Source organism: Cryptomeria japonica, chromosome 3 (assembly GCF_030272615.1).
Source record: "Cryptomeria japonica chromosome 3, Sugi_1.0, whole genome shotgun sequence".
NCBI classification, from domain to species: Eukaryota; Viridiplantae; Streptophyta; class Pinopsida; order Cupressales; family Cupressaceae; genus Cryptomeria; species Cryptomeria japonica.
In genome coordinates this window covers 293,583,356-293,605,366 of record NC_081407.1, presented here as the reverse complement: position 1 = coordinate 293,605,366, position 22,011 = coordinate 293,583,356, and the positions used below count along the sequence as shown (strand labels likewise).

General features: G+C 34.1%; 1 pseudogene; it reads left to right on the top strand.

The window, feature by feature from the left end:
- Positions 1-22,011, top strand: part of LOC131062672 (ribulose bisphosphate carboxylase large chain-like) — a 151,358-nt pseudogene that overhangs the window by 124,688 nt on the left and 4,659 nt on the right.

The window sequence follows — 22,011 nt, the reverse complement described above, 5'->3', positions numbered from 1 at the left end:
TTATCCGTAAGGTTCAGGAAACCCTCATGTAATTTTTCTACCAAATAAGAGGTATGACCAAATGGTCTAGGCTCATACATTTGGATATTTAAGGCTAATACTAACAACCTAGTACTCATTACATCAAGACCTTCAACTCCTCCTAACTACCCATAAGACATATAAGTATATTGTAGGTAATGCCTGAATAAATCAAAGTTGAATGGTGGCCCATCCTATTTTGTTAGTATACCTACTTCCTTCTTATGGATATCTAATTTCCACGCAATATATGTTGTATCCATTTTGTGGTATTCTTCTTCCAATTCTCTGAAAGATAAGGGTTTATTAGGGTTGGGATCCAGGTTAAATACTTCATTTAGTGTACCAACATAAAACATAATAAAGGTATCTGCATTAGGGGCCTGAATATACCTGCCCACATAATTATAGTTTTTCACTAGGGTTTCTAGCAATTTCATACTTACAAACACATTTCAGACAATCAGCTTACCCAAATTGGTCTTCCATGGGTTGTACAGTGGCATTTCCTTGTCACTTCTCAGGTAGTAGAACAAGAACAATTCATATCCTCTCACTTTGGTCCACACATCTCTGGAATTTTTATATTTATCTTCCAATTGGTCCCTCCCCAACAAATGTTGTCTCGATCTTCTAGACTTAGGGATTGGTGCTTGCATTTGTTGTATCATATCTTTGTTCAATATTTGAATCAAGGCTTCCTCTTCTTTCTTAGATTTCTTATCCTTAGATTCAAATCTTTTTTTCACTCTTTTATTTCTTGTAGAACTCAAAGACTCCATTTTTCCAATCACAATCTTTTTCTCTAACTCTCAGAAGTTCAATTCTCTACTCTATCAATTGCTTCGCTATGTAAAAATTGTGTCAAGAAATCTTGATTATATGCCAATACATCTATATACAACTTTGTAATGATGATCATCTCATAAATCTACCTCATGTGAACCATAAATAAATTTACCTGATGTAATCATTTAATAAAAGCTCACTATTTCAATTTTAAATTCTGATACGACAATGACTCATAGATGTATATCTCTCCAATGAAACTTCATCTTTGGTACCATCAGTAAAATCCCTTTTCCTTTTAGAAACTTTATCTTTCCTTTTGGGGTAACACAAGATGATGACACTCCTTCTTTATTGGTATATGCAAACCCAATACTATCATCGAGCATTGGGGTAACTTCAAATGTGTCATGACGACAAGCGTAGTTTTCCTGATGACCTTTTCCTTTGGCATAACTTTTCCTGCTACATCATGTTCCATCATCATAATCTTTCTCGATGATCTTCTGACAAATCACTTCATTGCATATCAGGGAGAGCCAAAATGACACATCCTGACTCCTTTGGCTACGCCGATGATCTTTCTTCATTATAACCTTCACTGATGCACTTTTATCCTTGGTTGTTCATCAGGATAAATCTTACAAATAGCCTCAATGACTTTCGGCAAGACAATATTTTTCCTTTGTCGCTAGTATATGTTTTTTCGATGACCATAATTGGTATATGTTTCCCCATTCAACTTTACTTCCTTGGCAAACTGGCAATGATTGATATGACTTCCATCGATGCATTTGACTTTGGCTTATCAATTGTTTATGATTAAAAAATTTTGGCTAATTTTTTTGCTAGAATATTTAGGGATTAAGCTTTTTAATGGTATTGTTCTTTACCTATTTATTCTATTACGCATCCAAACCTTTTCCACCTTATCATGATTCCAAAGCTTCTTGTCAATATCATCATCAACCTAGTCATGACACTTAAAAGTGTTATTCTCTAAGGAGTAGAATTCTGGACCTTATTGATAACAATATTATATTTGTAGCTGGTGTGAATGACAAAGGAAATAAATCCGTAGCTCCTCCAAATCAAAACTTCAAAATATTTAATAGCTATTTGCCTTCTCATGATACCAATGTGATTGAGTCTGAGCATCTTCCTTTTTCTACTAATGATCGCGGCCTTGAGTCTAATAATGTGATGAATCTTATTGATAAATGTACACATTGTAAGAACTTATGTATTACCTTTTATCCTCGTGAGACTATGGAAGCACCTAATGGCCCACTATATATCATTGTGAGGATGAAGGACATACTGTCACGAGGGGTGCTCATTGACCAAGCATGTATGGTGAATGTGATAACTAAAGAATATCTTTATACCTTACAATTGCATCAAGTAACATATGATAAATCTGATGTAGTGATTATGATCTTTGATTGTTTTTCTTGTCCCTCTATTGGTTCCATTAATATCCCCATTGGGTTTGGTACTTAGTTCTTAGATGCCAATTTTTTTATCATTCCTACATCCGTTCAATTTCGTGTGAACTTGGGACATCCTTTGCTCTGTTCTATGAAAGCAATCCCTTCTACCATTCATAAGTGTTTAAAATTCCTTCTTAATGACAAAATCATAACAATTAATCATATCATGTATCAACCCATGGTGACGCATGTAGATGTTAATCTTGATTAATTTTGGTATAAACAATTTGAACCCTCTAAGCCTCGAAGTGATTCTATTTTTCAATCTTATCAAAAGTTCAAGAATGATATGGTCCTCTCCTTAAGTAAGCCTAGAGATCCTAATTTCATTCCTCTTATTCATTATATACCTATTCTTCCTCCTCATGATGGAATTTGTCTACTCCATATACCCTCGATTACTCCTTTATATACTATAGTTCTACCTCATATAACTTACAAAGGAAAGCACCCAGAATCTCTTATTTGTCAACCTAAAAAACTTACTCCTATGCATCCTTTTTGAAAAGAAGAGAAGAATCCTATGCGTATTGATCCTAAACCTTCACAATCCTTAGCCAAGACCAAGACATCATGCTAAGACACCAAATGTTTATATGATCCCATTTGTCCATGCTTCACCTAACCCTAGGGAGGAAGTTCAACCTAAATCGCCAAGGTGTAAAATGATTAAGAAAGATGATGGTTCATGTTCTATTCCAATTAAATATCCTAGTTTTATTAATCTTGATGAAGAGATGGATAAAAATCATCATGCTAACAATATTCATTCAAGTGATGAATATGAATATTTTGATGATGACAATTATTTATCTAGACAATTTTCACAAGCATTAATCCTAGCTCGTAGTAACAAACAAAGTAATCCATCATTAGAGCATAGTCCTTGTTTGGAATTTACTGTATCTCCATATGTTGTGCTTAAAGTTTCTCCTCTTTCATATTTCCCAGTGCCCTCCCAAAACAATGTTGAACAAGATTGGGAGGTAGATGACTTGCTTGATTAGCTTCATTCACACCTTATATTATCTCTCTCTCTCTCCTCTTTCTTGTTTATAATATTCTACTATTTGTTTCTCAATTCTTCTATTTGTTATCCCTTGTGTTGTCTACTTGAGGATGATGCAAAGTATTGAGACCTCTTTGGTCTCTCCTATATTGACTCAAAAGACACATGCGCCATTCTTCCTTTGTGACTCTACTTTATTTGGGGATGATGAAAATTCAATAAAAATATATACATGATATACACTATTTATCATAAGAGAATACTTACCCCAAAGTTAAGTTAAACCTGGTTATGTGTTTAGTGTTTTGTGATTATTATCGTTTGATGTATCCTTCTTGGGGCCATATCATTGTAATAGCATTCTCAAGTCTTTTGGATGAATGTATACTACCTTAAATCAATCACTCTCATTGTCGCATACATGATCTCTTTAACATGGGGACATATAGTCCTCTCAATGTTTCTCTCTTTTGCATATCTCAATACTCAATTTACTTTGAGAACTTAGCCTTTTGCTTGGTAATTTTGGTATTTTTCTTTTCATGATGGATAGTAAGTGAACCTTACTAGGCTTGTAGTTATGGTTCTCTTTCTATCTCTTATGATGTCCCTTTTATCTTGATCCTGAAGTAGTAATATACCTAAAGTCCATTGAGGGCTTGGTGTGTCTTGCCTCCTTAGAATCTTTATAAAATCCTTCAGTGTGAACCTTTATACTCTTCCAAGAGTATGCTTAGTCTCATACTCCTACTAAAGTTGGGGCTAAATGTAGCATCCTAAATTGTATTCCCTTACAATTTTGTCTGCATTTGGGCCCTCACCTTGGCATGCATGCCCCAGGTCCTGAATGGGACCTAATTCTACTCATACTATGAAATTTTATCGCCATCTTCACCTCAGACTTCATCCTACCCTCAATCTTTTGTCTCTAATTCAGAAATACCAAGGCATGAAACCTTAGTCCCTTGAGGACCAGAGAGCCTAGTGCTCTAGTCCTCCTAATTAGGACCCAATTTTGGGCCCCTTAATGGTCACAAGGTTAGGGAAATAGTTTGGACTCCATGTCAGCAAATTAACTTCCTTTTTTGAAAAGCACATATAAAAGGAGGTCTAACCTCTCATTTTGATATGCATTAAATACAATTAAGTATACCCTCACATCATTTCAAGCATTCAAGCAATTGAGCAAGCAATAAGTCATTTTTCAAGCATTGGAACAAAGATAAGGTCAAGATTTAAGCATTGGAGTTGACATTCATGTTCTATCTTGTTTAAGAATTTATGAAACCCTAATTTTGTGTGGAGACAAACAAAAATTCACAAGGAGGTTTAGGATTAGTGTTTCAAACATTATTGAACACCTCTCTCAAAAGGAGAACATTTGTATTATAGCAATTCAATCATATTTCATTTCTATTTCATGGTTAATTCCAAAAATAGGGTTTTGGCTAAGGCAAAACCCTATCACCAACCTATTTCCCTTCAATATTTTGCACAAGATAAAGTACAAAGTTATAATCTTTAGAATTGGTTTTATTCACAGTGATGAATCAATCCCACATTCGAGTGTGAAAATTGTGAAGGACCAGACTGACCACTGATGGACTTGTAAAGAATTGAGAGGGGGGTGAATATGGGACACCAAAAACAATACTATGTTAAACACTAACCAATAGATATACTTAAAATTTTTGTTAAACAATATGCATGTAATCCAAAATAATATAACATCATCCGCAATAAGTAAAACATCCACCATAACACAAGTGTTTGTACATGGAAAACCCAAATAGGTAAAAACCACGATGAGATGGGAGTGATAAGTTAACTACATGCAAAAATAGATAATTGAGCGGTTAAGGTCTACAAAAGGTTGCTCTACTACGAGCGAATTCTCTTAAAGATCCCAAAGCTTAGTTAGAAGCTATACCCTAAAAAAGGTAGTACCCTATAAGGAGTAACCTCAGTAGAGAATTTCTGAATCAAAACTAATGGATCACCTGGCTAGATGATGTGTACAATGAACTTTGTTAGTGCTTACCCGGTTAGGGTATTTGACTATTGCAGTGATTAGAAAACAATAGGTGGTGTGATCTAGTAGTAGCACAACTTGTTTGTATAGATCCTCTTCTACGCACTCAACACTTCATTACCAACATACTCTGCAACATAATACTTCTTCCTTTGTATCAAATCATCACATAAAATATCTTCTTCGCTCATACAAAATAATTTATTGTGATGTCAATATATAGACATTTAGATTTCATGTCGGCCTCAAGAAATCATATCACAATTTCCTAGGTGCAGTGTATCTGGTCAAACAATCATAACATCACAAAAATACCGTCAAAAATGGTTGGTAAGGATAACTCATCATGACTAGTGATAACTCATCACATAATTAGTGAATATTGGCTGGAACAATCAATGCCGGTTGGATTTAAGCACATAAAACGTTTATCCTTTGATGCTCCTCTGATAATCGCTGTTGGATCTTCAGGTTGATGCTGAGTTATGTATAACCACCGATAGACAATGTGAATATATGTGTGTGTATTTGTTTCATCAATCACAACATATGATGAAGTTAATCATTACAATCATCATCAAGCCAACAATCTCCCCCTTTGGCATTGATGACAACACCTAGAAAATTTTACAGCAATATCACTAAGTGTGCTTACACAAAAAATTTATACACATATACATATACTCCCCCTTACTACATACAACATACAAAATTTTTACAACACACATACATATTTCTACTCCCCCTCTGACAACAATGCCAAATTGAAAAGAAAAATACATATATATATATAGAAAATTTTGTATCAAAATGTTTTAAATATACAAAAAAATGAAAAACTAAATCAAGATTCATGCATTGTTAGCCTCTGAAAAATGTCACTAAATTTTCTCTTCAATTGAGAAAAAGAATGTTCCTATGTCTCCAAAAAGTTCTCATTGAACTCAAGTGTAGACATAATATGAGTATGGAATTCGTCCATTGAATCAAGTGTACATGTTTCTAGTGTAGCCAAAATAGTTTCTACAATATTATAGGCTCTTCACAGTATGTCCACTTGGGGTTTGATTTGATTCTTTATTTCCTTCAATGATCAGAGTCTTTTTTTATTTTTCAAGATCATATGTATCTAACCTATTTTGCAAATCATCCACAGATTTGCCAAAAATAGAATCTTGAAGTGGTACATATGCATTGCATATCTTCTCTAGCTCTTGGATTTGTTTCAATTTGCCTATTATTGATATCAGAATAAAAGAATGAAACATTAGAAGTAGATGCAAGGAATTTACCTCTTGTTTCAATAGCTTTTCTTAATAAATATTTAATAAGAGAGAAATTTTTCCTATATCAATCTCTTTCATAAGCTTCTCTCTATGCTTCTTCCTGTAACTCTTCTCAACAAAAGTTTGCACTTCTTCTTCTAGGGATTTAAGTTACTCAGATGCATCAGCAACCAATTGATCAAGTTTTCTAATAGGAGTTGTCAAATACCCTATAGCAGTTTCTGGTAGTAGACTTGTCAGAATATCAATAGGATTCTAAATGGTTTTTGCTTCCATTCTTTGTTCTTTAAGTCTCTTCTTGTGTGCCCTAGATTGCATGACAGTTGCAATCTTCATCATTTCAGATGCACTCATATTATCAACAATTATAGGCCCTGAGATGCCTAATGAGTCATCATCATTTTCATCAATCTGTTGTATGACTAATGATTTTACCAGTTCAGGAGATGTTACCTTAACAATCTTATCTTTCTCTTGTTCTTTCTTCGTTTCTTGTTCAGAAATCTATGTATCAACCTTTTCATCAGATTCCTTCTGAGTGACTGTGAAACTAGTGGGAGTTGAGGTTTCACTGGTTGTTCCTTGGCTGGTGGAATATCCACTCCTAGTTGAGTTGCCAATGGAATATTTGGTGTAGTAATATCTCTAGATAGATCTATTGCATCCTGAATATCATCAACGATTATGACTCATTGGACAATAGTGTCATCCTTCTTCTTGATAGGATAGACAACATCAGTTTGTGCAATTTCTTCCTCATCCATTTGAGGTTGATCAACAGTATATTTCTCATCCTTAGAGGAATGTATATGTTCTTCCATCCGTGGATATTACGAGCAATTTGACGAGTCTCAGTCTCAACAGGTTGCAACTTTCCACTAATTAACTTCAATCTTCTTGTCTTGAAAGAAAAGTGAACTTTGTAATTGTCAACCAATTCATTCAACTTATCCTCTGATAAATCAGAAAAATATTGTACAAATACATCATCTATGATTTCTTTTTCTTTCTTTATTCTTGCCTCCCATTTATTCAAAAGAATAGTATATAAGTAACTAGAGATATCATTTTCAAAATCATGAGGTAATCTATTATAATGGCACAAATAATTGATTACCTATTGAATAATTTGTTCCTTTTCATCTTCACTGAATGAATCAAAATGATCTTTGACATTATCGAATTTGTTTCTTCCTAATTTCTTCGTTGTTCTCTCAAAGTTAGTCTTACGCTTGTAAGTTAAGACATCAATAGGCACTTCCTTCACTTGTTTGTCTTCTTTACCAGTTGCTTTCATTTTCTTGGGTTCGTCCTCAGTATCAGTACCTTCAGATTCTTCTTGGAGAATTAGTTTCTAACATCTTTTCTTTGATGCAGACTCCTTCTTTGCATATACTCTAGGTTCTAATTCCTTTTTGGTTTGGACACTTTGTGTCACTCTTATAATTTTTATCACCATAGGTGCTTGCTTAGCCCTCTTCTTCTTACCTTTACCACTTATGGTTGGAACACTACTGGTTTCAGCTTTTGTAGTTTGAACTTCAACTATATCCAATCTTGCCTTCTTTTTATCCACTAGAGATGCCAACAAATTATTGGCATTTATATCGATCAATAAGTCATAGTTGAGCTCATAGCTCATGTCTTCCATTTCTTCTTCTCTAGGCTCAATAGCCTCCGTCAAATAAAAATCAATGGTAATTGTGAAAATAATTTCCTTAGTGAAGTGTTTCACCACATCCTCAGGAAATATTACTCTCATACTCACTTTCTTCTTAAATTTATTGAAATATTTATTTATTGTAGTGGAAAAGGTGTTCCTCACAGCCTTTATTTTTTTCTTAATCTAGGAAGATACCAGTAGATCCTTAGACCATTCTAGATCACAAATTCCTAGTAGGAAATTCTAAAAATAAAAGAATAGAATGATCAACAACTGTCCAAATTTAAACTTTTGATTGCTATCCTTCTTGATGGACTAAAGATTCAACAATAACTGGCTCCTTATAGCCTCACATAGGTCATAATTACCATTTTCAGCTATCATCTTTTAAGCAGTATGCACTGCTATAGATGGAACACTATTCATTCTACTAGAATAGAATATCTGGTAGCCTATAACCATAACTGCTAGCTTATCCACTAGGTCCTTGATGTTATTGACAGAAAAAGAATGCCCATCAGAGGTTGATCTGGTTAGAGTGTTTACTGTCTCTTTTGAAATTTGCCTCATCTTAGGTACTTCACCGGTTGAGTAAAAACTAGTTACAACTTGAATAGCTTCCTTGGTTATAGTATGAGTCCTTTCTAAATACATATTTTCCCCATGAACATAACTCAGAATAATTTGGATATGTTCCTCTTTAAAATATTCAAGAAAATAAGTTGCATTATGAAAACCTTTCTCATAAACCCTAATATATTCTGGTTGAATCTTTCCATTTTCATTAAAAAGGGATTTCAATTGAGAATATATTGACAATGATCCTAAAACCTTAATCTTGCAATGAATGTAGCTGGACAAATATCCTTTTACTATGACACCACTAGGAACTTGTGATAAAGCATTATAGGACATAATTTGTTCCGCCTTTACAACTTCCATAGGTTCAGATGTGATCATCAATTTTTCTACTGGTTTAGAAAATGATACCATTTCAGATAGACTAGATTCAAAGTAAGATTTTTCAAAGAGAATACCATATTTTATAGTGATTTCCACATTTGCCAGTTGAATACTCAAGTGCACACTAGTTCAGTCTACACTAACCTTCAAATAAGCTTGATTACTCAAAATCAAGATACAACTTTGACTAAAATCAGCTAACAATCCTTTCTTAGCTCTGCAAGCACTCAAAAATTAATTCTTGAATGCATTAGGGTAAAAATAACAAAGTGAAACTTTCTTTAATCATTTTTACCTACAACATTAAATGCTCACCCGTTAGGGTTACAAAACCTAATTACACCACTTAATGATACATACAATATTGACAGATAAAACCAGTTCATAACCGATTGACAAAAAATTATCAAAATTTCATGCATTCAAATTCTCTTACCACTCATTCATCTCAAGGGGTCCAGAAGTAGATTTACCATTATGCTCCCCTTAGACGTATTGAAAAAGCTTAGTTAACTGGTGCATAATTCTCCACACTGGGTGAAGGATTAGTTTCTTCTCCAGGTAAATCATCACTCTTTTTCTTCCATATTCGATTCATTTCTTCTCTAGTTTCTTCAATATTGACCTTCTGCTTGCCTTTTTTATCTTTAGAAGGATTAATCGGTTTACCCTTTCAGGATCTATAAAAAAATTTCTATGTGTCCTGGTTTATGACAATGATATCAGGCCATTCCAGATGATCTCCAAGGTCCTACATTACCTCTCCTAGTTCTTGTTCTGCAATTCATAGCCACATGAACAAAATTGTTACAGATGGTGCAAATGACATTTGTTACCTTTTCCATCTCAAATGGACTAAACTGGTTATCGTAGGGTCTTTGTCAGTTCATGTTACCCTGGTTAACATAATTTCTCATCTAGTTGCCATTTGGTCTTGGATTCATATGCGGTACTGGATTATTTGCTCCATATCTGGATTTAACTAATCTATGTCCATACATTTTGCATGTGAAGCAATGGCCTTCAAATTTCTTGGACACATACCTAGAATTTGTATTGTAACTAGCATTTCCATTAGGTTTATTTTTATAAACATTTGCAGTTTGACCAGGTTTATGGAAAACAAAACAAACAGGTTTAAAGATCTTCTTACTACTAGGATTTTTAGCCTTAGGAGAAGATTTGTTCATATGAGTGTTGCTCTTGGTACCCAAGGATTCTCCTTTTTCAGATGTGTGAAAACCAGGTCCAAAGGTATCACCATTCATCCTTTCTGATTGAATTTGTTCTTCTAGCAAGGTATAGCTTCTGTTGAAATTTTCCAATTTCCCATTTACTTTAGTGAGTTGTTTGGTGAGATCTTCGTTATGTTTTGATAGGTTCTCTCTCAGAGATGATGCTAATTCAAGATCTAGCTGTAAGTTCTCTTTTTCTTCTTTCTCTACATTCAAATGCTCATGCAAAGTAGCATTCTCTCACTTGATCTTGGCGATCTCATGATCTCTTTCCTTGATGAGATCTTCAGCAGTTCTCTTAGCTTCCAGTTCCTAACTCATGTGGATAGTAAGACCTTCTAGCTCTATCCTCAGATTTAGTTTTTCACTGTTTAGTTTTTCAACTTCCTTAGCTAAAGCATCAATATTGGCCTCATCCAAAGAAATATTATCAAATTTGTCTAATAGTTGTTTAGTTAGCTCTCTCCTTTTGACTTGATAAGCTTTTAATTTGACCCTTAGGGTTTCAAGCTCATTTCTACTAGCTTCAAGATCTCTAGCCATCTCAAAGTAGCTCATATCTGCCATGGTAGCTTTAGTGTTTCCTTCCAAGTGATTAGGATTTAAAGAAGTTAGGCTCTGATACCAATTGCTGGAATTGTAAAGCACTACAAGGGGGGGTGAATCAATGACACCAAAAACAATACTACTTTAAACACTAACTGGTAGATATATTTAATAAGTTTGTTAAAGAATATGCATGTAATCCAAAATGATATAACAACATCCATAATAAGTAAAACATCCACCATAACATAAGTGTTTGTACATGGAAAACCCAAATAGGTAAAAACCATAGTGAGATGGGACTCACAAGTTAACTATCTGGAGTAATAGATAACTGGATGGTTAAGGTCTACAAAAGGTTGTTCTGCTAGGAGCAAATCCTGTTAGAGATCCCAAAGCTTAGTTAAAATCTATACCCTATAAAAGGTAGTACCCTATAAGGAGTAACCTTAGTAGAGGATTTTTGAATCCAACCTAATGGATCACCCGGTTAGAGGATTTGTACAATGAAGCTTGTTAGAGCTTACCCAGTTAGGGGATTTGACTGTTGCAGATTTTTAAAAATAAAAGGTGGTGTGATCTAGTAGTAGCACAACTTTCTTGTATAGATCCTCTTCTGCACACTCAACATTTCATTACCAACATACTCTGCAACTTAACACTTCTTCCTTCGCATCAAATCGTCACATAACATATGTCCTTCGCTCATACAAAATAATTCATTGTGATATCAATATATAGGCAGTTAGATTTCATTCTAGCCTCAAGAAATCATATCACAATTTCCTAGGTGTTGTGTATCTAGTCAAACAATCATAACCTTTAGTATACCGGTTGTAATATAAATAACTTTGAAGTCACACCAGTAGACAATGTGAACATATGTGTGTGTATGTGTTTCATCAATGACAAAATATGATGAAGTCAATCATTACAATCATCATCAAGTCAAAAAACACCATACTAGTCCTGACAAATTAGGAGCTCCTTCTTGGAACAATTCTGATTACTCTTAAAATCCTTAGATCCAAGTTTGTGGCTCAATCTAATGACTTTATCTTACTATTCGTGCATTTTTACATCAATTCCAATGCATTTACCCTAATTTCAATATTTTTACAATTCAACTTAAAAAGAGGGTAGTCCAATCTAATCTAATAAATCCAAAAGCTTTTTTATCCCTTATCCTTGCTAGTTTTTGGCTAGATATATTAGATTTACATTGTCCATCTTTTAATGTAATGGTCACTAAGTAAAAACTAGAGGTTTTCATCTTTCTTGTCATGCAAACCCTAATTGTTTACCATCACACCAACGAATGGGTTCCCTTATCTAAATCCATTCAAAGGGGCAAAGAAATCAAACATAGATACATTCACCAAGACAAAGAAACAAGGAGTAGAGATGTGTATCTCAATGAACTCAACGTATTTTAAACAAAAGGCAAACTATTTTGGAACTTTCAATAGAATTTGCCATTACACCCTATCATAGACTTTATTGATATCTAATTTAATAAACATACCTCTAATTTTTTCTATAGATATTGTATTAATTGTCTCAATAGCCAATAGGATTATATATGTAATCTCCCTACCTAGAGTGAAGGTGTTATGTTCTTTGGTGATCATTTTCCTCATCACATTCTTCAATTAGTTAGCCATTTCCTTAGAAATCATCTTATAGATGGTATTCTAGAGGGAAATTGTGTGATAATCTCCTATCAATGTAATTTTTTTCCCTCGAAATGAGGCAATCATGGTGTTATTAATATAAAAAACAAACTTCCCACTTTTCCTGAAATCCTCTACAATTTCCCACACATCCTATTCAATGAATTCCCAATGGGTATGGTAAAATTTTGTAGGCATCCTATTGGGTCCAAGCATTTTTTCTATGTGTAATTGAAGGAGTACTACTTTAATTTCATCCATTTTCAACTCCATAATCAACATCTTGTTATCATCTTCACTTAGGCACTTTGGTATAACTAAGAGGATGTCCTCATTCTAATTCAGGATCCCATTGTCTTTATTGTCTAATAATGCTTGGAGTAAACTAATAGATTCCTCTTCAATTTCTATGAAATCAAGATTGCACTCACCATTGAAGATTTTGATCTCTTTGATTCTATTCCTTTCCCTCCTAACAACTACGTTTAAGACCTATATTTTTCTTTCTCTTGTCTAACGTTTTTCAGCTTGTCGAGCAACCTATCTTTCAAGATGACTAGATTTTATGGCTTTTTTGTGCTCTTGGAACCTTTTCTTTAGTTCTTGCATTCTCTCTAAGCATTTCTGCTCATCTTCTAGCTTGAACTCCCTTTTTAGGTTCTTCAGTTCTTCTGGAGTAGTCGCCAATTCTAATTTTGGCAATCTCTGCTCTTTCATCTTTTGTCTTTCTTGTTTTCATTGTCTTCTTTCCTCTTTTATTTTTTGAAGTTTTACGAGTTTATTCCTTTTTTCATTCTCTCTCTTCCTGAAACTTTCCATTAGATAAGCATCGACATCAAAATCTTGTGCTATTTGAATTTCCCTAAATTCCCACATGTATTTGATGTATTTTTTGATTATATCTAGAGGAAAAAGGTCATCAAGGTTTGAGGCACTTTTCTCTTTTTTTCTTATATCTAGAAACAACCAAAAATAGAATGTGTAATACGAATTGTTCTTAGTTGTTGAGTAATCAGAATTTTTCTTTTTCAAAGAATAAAATTTCTTCTTTTTTGAAAAATCAAAATTCTTTTTCGTCTTCTTCTTGGAGTACCCATTATTCTTCATCTGTTGAATATTGGTAATAGCTTGATAATTTGGTTATGGTATGTATGGAATTGCAGGTTCATGATTATCTTCTTTCAAATGATCCAGATAACTATAAGCGAAAAGCTCATATCTGTGATGCTTGATGCAGTTTTTTAACCGCCTCAAAAAAATGGAAATTGTTTTTCTCCCAAAAAGGATGCAAAGTCATTCCACCCGAATCAGCTACTAAATTTTTTTTTTGCAGCATTATTTTGTAGCTAGCACACAATTTCAACCACTTCTTCCTGTCCTTAGTAGTCAACTCTCAAGGATCATTACAATTCAATAGTCCTTGTGAATCCAAAATTTCCTTGACATTTTGTTTGATCAAATTAACCCTTTTTTCAATCTAGATTTTATGTCAGGAGAAGGTTGATTCATTCAATTTTCGAAGTCATCTCACAATTTATTATGAATATCTCAATTCAACAAATATTCTTCATTCATCTGCTTGATTCTCTCATTCATTGTAATTGTCCAATTGTCAGGATCTGTGAGATCCAAATCTGCTTTGATCTGTATTGAAAATGGTTCTAATGGATCTTCCATGATTTCCAAAGAAAATTGAATATTCGATGTAGGGGTGGTCCTAATCATTACAGGAGGCTCGTCATTCATTTGAATATTTTATGTCCCAGTATCTAGCTGAATGTTGATCTTTATCTTTACGCTTTCTGAGCAAAGGATTTGTATCAATTGGTGGATAGGTTTCATCCATTCGATAATAGGATGGATCCATTAGATAATAGCTTTTTCCCGATCAGATGTACAATTCAAAGTCCATTCGCCAATAGGTCTCCATAAAGAAGGAACTTTTGTTGGATTACCAAAAGGTAGTTCATTGTTTGTTTCATACATGGATAAAACACTAGTTGTTTTGTTGTCAACGTCAATAGATTGGGGGGTAGATTCATACCAAGGTCTCAAACAAAAATGATATACAATCTTGATTTGAATACCTTTGTTTAGGTAGTCTTTCATCCAATCCGTGGGCACATCGATGTTCATCAATTCATATCCATCGTAATTACATTTAATAATAAAATTCCCTCATGAAATTGGACCAATCTCCCTCCCATTTGGGGGCCTGAAATAATAAAACATGAGAAAAGTTTTTGGCTATTATTAATGAAGAGAAATATAATATTTTTTGAAGATATGTATGTGTGAATAAAACACCCACTTTGAGATAGTGAAGCAATTCCCAATCGAAGCCCTATTGTATTTGATGGTGATGATTTTCCTCTCTTTTTCTTTCGATCCTGATATTTGTCAAAATATCTTATGAGTCTTGAAATCAAAATATCGTTTTTGATTTCTCTTTTAGGATTTGGCTTGCGACATGGCTTTTGCATCATTTCTTTAGTCTCTAAAAAAGACTCAACTATGGTCGAGGTATCCAATTTTTGACCACTGATACTTTTCGTCTTTGATAATGGACAACTCTTTTGACTAAAAATCTATGAAAATCTCCTTCATATGGATAACTAAAGACATGTATGTCTTTAGTTACAAGGTCCTCCTCTTCTTCATCCTCTGCTTTGTTCACTATTCCTTGTTCTAGTATTTGCTCTTTTTCTTCTAATTGTTGTTTCTCATTTTTGAATGATCAAAATAATCCTTTCAAAATTCCTTGTTCGCTCCTTTTTTTTTCATCTTCAGGCTCTAGTTCTTTTATTTTCTCAAAGGGTTTAATAACAATTAAATGTCAAGCCCTTTTTGGATGAGTTTCCAGACAATCTTTGACACACATAGTATCATAAATGCCTGATATTATGGTTGAGGGCTATTTAGGCACAATGCACCCATTAAAGTCTTAGATTCGAGGTTCATAATTATTAACAATCGATTTCTTCTTCAAATCCATGAATTTGAGATAAAAGGCATAGAAATCAAAAAATTCTTGGTCAAATTTCTTTTTGTTTTTCTTTTTAGTGTTTTGTTTTTCTTTTTAGTGTTGCTCTTTTTAGAAGGAAGATCCTTATCCGTAATCTCCCGAGGGATATTTTTAGTATCTATACATACTAATGAATTTGGTAGCTCATCTCAGGTCATTAAAAAAAATTGCTCATAAAGTAAATCATACTCCGTAGGAAGAACGCTAAGAAGCAATTCTAATTTCGTACCGGTGGTTTCAAGAAAAATCTGCAATAAATATTGAATGAATATTTTTTTATTGCAAGAAGCGATTTCCTTTTCTATCCATTTGGTTAGAGGTGTTGGAGCCAATGTTTTAAATACATATTTGATTGAATCTTTCAGATAAACAACTTCAAATCTTGACAATAAATTTTCCAATGAAGCATCATCCAAAAATTTCCTTGTTTCATGTTCTTCTAATAAGAAGATACAAATTTGATTGAGGCAGCATTTGGAAATAATTTTTATTTTTTCGTTTCGTGGTTGAACGATTTTCTCCTTATTTTCTGGTCGAATTATGGAAATTCAATCAAGTTGGTTGGTATAATCATGGGCATTTTTTTGTAATTGCTCAGTAGAATCATCTGAAGGTAGCATCCATGGTGATTTAAATCGATTCATCAACCTGTGGAATGGCCCGCTCGGTAAAGGATCGTGTATTTCTAGAAGATAATTTCCATCTTTAGTTCTATAAAATCTCTTTTTTTTTCCTATCACATCTACAAGAGGGGATCCATTGCTTAGAGCTCTCACTTGATCTTCAATTTCAAGTGCTAGGAATCTTTTTTTCTCTCCTTTTGTTGATATCCATTCAAAAAGGTGATCCTGATTTCGATCAAGAATTTGATCACCGAGGTTGACCATTTTGGCAAAGATAGACATACTGGGTGGAGCTGTGAAAGATATTCTTTGATTCCCATTACTGAGACAAGCATCAAATAAATATTCAGCAACTTGGCTCTTCACAAGGCCACCAAGAATGAAATTTCCTATACCCACGTACCAGAAGGGTACGTTGAATCGGTTATAATCAAAAAATAGTAGTGGCCACGATTTTATTAATATGGAAGATAAATCAAAATCTGTGTTAGTTTATTTGTTTAGTTCTTTTAAGGATAGTACCTTTACCATTTTGTGAGAAATGGAAGAAAGAGAAATAGTTTTATCAACAAAAGCTTTAATTTTTTTTTTCTTCTTTGAAGTTTTTGGTTTATAATCATCTTTGTAAGCATTTTTTTTTGATCAAGTTCTTCCAAAGATTCCTAAAATTCTTCTAAAGGGCCCTAAAGAAAGGCTCGATTATCTACATATTTTGTCATGAAAAGTGATGGATTTTTCCCATAGAATGCCATCATAAAGTAACCAAATAAAATTACTTGAAAAGTGAAAGCAAAAATTTGTCCCCTTTTACCCAGTTTTAAAGGGGAATCGCCTTTGATGCGTAAACAAAAGAGGTTCATGATTTTGACGAATTAAATTTGCCTATGAGCCATCCGGCTGTGGTGCTCATCAAAAATAAAAGGATCCCACTATAGCTAAATAATATGATGTTAATGAGCCCCAGATAGATGGATTTACCAAAAAGGGCAGGATTTAGCAATTGTAGACCGACTCCAAGAAAAAACTCGATCACCAGATGATTCAACCAAGGGAATAAAACATTGGAGAAAACAATCCTAATAAAAAGAAATAAAAAGACTGGCACAAACATTAGAGTCATCATGTTAGGTTTCAAAATGATGCTATAGATAGGTCACAGATAAATGGATGAAAAAATTACAACTTGCCCAAGAAACGAACCACTAAGAATCAATTTTCGCATAGGAATGCTTTTATCACCATTTCTATCTAATATCTTATCCTTAATCAACATGGATCTAAGATAATACATCTGAGATGGACTGATTTACAATGTTGATAAAAATCCATAATACACCCCGAAAAGCACAATCAGAATACTCCTTTGTATCCAAGGCAATAGAAAAGTTACCATTTTTTAAATCCCCCTTATTTTAATATTATAATTATTACTTTGATCTGGTATCGAAACTATACAAAAAAGATGCTGAGGTCTGTGATAACGAAACATAAAATACTCTCTATTTAAATAAATAAACAAATTGGAAAGAGGAATAGAATATTTCTAGAGTTAAAAAAGTCTATTAAAGAAATAAATATTTTTTCCATTGATATTGACTATTTTTAAATTAGTAACAATATGTCTATTGTAAAGCTTATATTTCTCAAGCTATGAAATAAGTCCTCCCTATGATTTAGGGATGAATAGTTCTAACAAGAATAAGGCCTACTCGACATGGGTGTTGAACTAAAGTATTTGACATGTTTCTTCTTGATTTAAATACAGCATACTTTTCATGATTTGATCAGCCGGTTGTTTTTTGAGTGGTCCAGCTAAGAAAATATATCTCCCAAAAAATAATCGATGATATAATTTAATTCGACCTAGTTTTCTTCCTCCTCTTTGGGCCCTTGATATGGTACTTTCGCCACAAATTTTAAACCCATATTACTTGTTTGTTTGTTTTTTAAATCTTTTTTACGCACATGGATTATAACCATATTAGTTTCTTTTTCATTATCGTGATACAATTCACACTGTCTAACTTATAGCTCCCTTCTTTTTTGACAAAGTTTATTTACAAATTATCTATCATCTATACAATATATTTCCTATAGAAAAATGTTTATCAATATCCTTTAATTTTGTTTACTAAATGCTTGAATACCATGTGATGCCTCCTCAACTTGGAGTACCCCCCAAAGAAGTGGGAGCAGTAGTAGCCGTCGAATCCTCCACTTATATGTGGACAACTATTTGGATCGATGGACTTACCACTCTTGATCATTACAAGGGGCGATGCTATGATATTGAACCCATTCCTAGAGAGGAAAATCAATTTATTGCCTATGTAGCTCACCCTTTAGATCTTTTTGAAGAAGGTTTTGTTACTAACCTATTCACTTCTATTGTAGGTAATGCATTTGAATTCAAAGCCTTACGGGCTCTATGTCTAGCAGATTTATGAATTCCTCTTGTTTATTCAAAAAAATTCCAAGGCCCACCACATGTTATTTAAGTAGAAAGAGATAAATTAAACAAATATGGTCGTCCTTTGTTGGGATATACTATAAAACCAAAATTGGTTCTACCTGCCAAGAATTATGCTAGAGTGGTTTATGAATGTCTTCGTGGTGGACTTGATTTTACCAAGGATGATGTAAATGTAAAGTCCTAACCATTTATGCACTGGAGATATCATTTCTATTTTTGTGCAGAAGCAATTTATAAAGCTCAGGCTGAGACGTGTGAGATTAAGGGACATTACCCGAATGATACTGCAGGTACATGTGAAGAAATAATGAAAAGAGCAGTATTCACTAGAGAATTGGGAGTTCCTATAGTCATTCATTACTATCTCACTGGAGGTTTTACAACGAATACTTTGTTGGCTCATTATTGCTGAGATAACAGCCTACTTCTTCACATTTACCATGCAATGCATGCAGTTATTGATAGACAAAGAAATCATGGTATGCACTTTCATATACTAGCTAAAGAACTACGTATGTCTGGTTGACATCATATTCACAGTGGTACTGTAGTAGGTAAACATGAAGGAGAACGAGAAGTGACTTTGGGTTGTGTAATGATTTTATTGAAAGAGACTAAAGTCGTGGTATTTATTTCACTCAAGATTGGGTCTATGCCAAGTGTTCTTCTTGTAGCTGCAGGAGGTATTCATGTTTGGCATATGCCTTCTCTGATCGAGATCTTTGGGGATGATTCTGTATTATAGTTTTGTGGATGGACTTTGGGGCACCCTTGGGGAAATGCACCTAGTGCAGTGGCTAATCGATGTTAGGGTTCCCATAGATACTAAGAGGGGGGGGTGGATCAGTATCTGACTGGCTATGAGATTTTCTAAAAAATGAATATGCAGAATATAAAGTAACAGTATACTGGTATGCAAGAATTAATGCTACTAACAAAATCAAAAGCATCCACATGAAAAGAACACCATAACACAAGATGTTTAGTGAGGAAACCCGGTGTGGGAAAAACCTCGGTGGGATTTGTGACCCACAATATTCACTTACTGGCCCATAAGAGAATATTACTTACAATAGGGGCCTGCACATGCAGGAAGGCCAACTACCTAGAGCTCACTGCTCAACAAGAAGTCACACTGACTTACAAAGAGGATTTACACAAATCCAATATTCTATACTGCTTTACAATAGCATCTTCAATGTCAGATTTAGTACCGGTTCTTGCTATGTTCTTTACATATACCCTTGACCTATAGTTCGCACATTAGGTCTGCCTTATATTTTTTTTTTTTTCAATTCTCTCTCTCTCTATCCTACAAATGCCTACAATGATCTCTTTTATATACAAGAGTCATTTTACAATTTGCCAAGTCGGCTTACAATGATAAACAAAATATTACATATCAAAAATCCTGTCAGCTTCTGTGCCGGTATACATGTTTCCTTCTATGTCGGTGTACATCTTCTGTGCCAGTACCTGTGTACATTGATTTTGTTAATGCCAGTATAATGTCTTTGCAGGTGCCATAGGATTGCAAGGTTGCTTGTGTAATGCTTTGCCGATATAATGTCTTTGCTGGTGCCATAGGATTGCAAGGTTGCCTGTGTAATTCTCTGCTGGTATAATGTCTTTGTTGGTGCCATAGCATTGCAAGGTTGCCTGTGTAATGCTTTGCTGGTATAATGTCTTTGCCGGTGCCATAGGATTGCAAGGTTGCCATCAATGACAAAACCTTCAATCACACACAATGTCTCATTGGAGTGTCCATATGCCAACAATCTCCCCCTTTGGCATTGATGGCAACACTCATGAGAAATTTCAAAAAGATATCCAAAAATGTGTATACCAAAAATATGAGGGCTCCCCCTGAGCATGTGATCCCTATGTTTCGAATTTTCTCATCTACTACTCCCCCTTTGGCATCAATGACAAAGGTTAGTAGATTTGTAGTTGTACCAATACATAACCTCAACCTTGTAGTTGGGTAGTTATTAGCTGAAGAATATCTCCCAAAATTAAGTTTATACCATCCATAAACTTCTTGCTCTCCTTTACTGCTATCTCAGTTCTGTGTACTGTACCAGTGAGATGCTGCAAGTGCTCTGCTGGTGTTTTGCTACCCTGTTTTAGTGCCTCTGAGATTTCCTTACGCAGAGATGCTAAATAGTCCAATCTTGGACTTAGTTTAGATCTCAAAAATTTTGCCTTGTTTATTATTTTCTCTTTTTCTCTTTCTAATTTAAGCAATTCTTCCTCAAAATTTTTTATCTTTTCCTCAAAAACTAATAATGTACATCGGGTGAGTTAACAAAATTATTACCAAGTTTATTGATCTCTTCCTATACCTTGCTCATCTATTTATCTACACCCATGGTCAAAAAGCCTATCTTACAGGTGTCTTTATACAGAGTTTTGTGCTCTTTCAATATATTGCATAGTTCCGGTAGAAGTGTGTCAAATTCCCTGATACACTTCTTTATTCCTTCCTCAAAGAATTTTTGTTTTTCTTTTTCTACACTTTCCTTTATAGTTTCTACCTTTGATTGCTCAAAATTTCCAGAAATATATTTACAAAGTGTATCCAACTGGCCTAAAGAATCTTTGTTGGCTATATTACAATTTGTAGCTATTAATTTCAAAACTGGAATTGAATCATCTATTGCTTTATATGCTTGTGAGCTATAATCGGTTATTTTCTTGATGGAATCAAGCAATACCTCTGTTACATTTGATGATGACCCAGTAAACTGAGTGCCAGTGGAAGGGACCATGCTGGTATTGACCTCTGGTAGGTCTGTTTATGTCTCCACAGTTTTTCTTGCATCATTTCTTACTGGTGGCATCTGTTCTAGAGCCTTTAGCTCTATTGGTTGCTCTGTTTGTGTTCCAGATTCCTTGTTTTTTTCTAAATCTGCTGCCGATTGCTCTTGGTTTCCTATTGCCGGTTGCTCCTTATTATCAGATTTCTCTGTGGTATCCTTATCTACCACTATGTTGATTTCTTGAGTATCAACATTCACAGTATATAGGACTTTAGGATTAGGATTGTTATCCTCTGTGTCCATGCTCTTAGCTGTCGGTTGATCTTCTGCAGTTGTTTTTACTGGTGGAGTATTTAAAGGAGGTGGGGGTAAGTTGTCTCTAATCTTGATACTTGGCGGTGCACCAACTTTGTCTTTC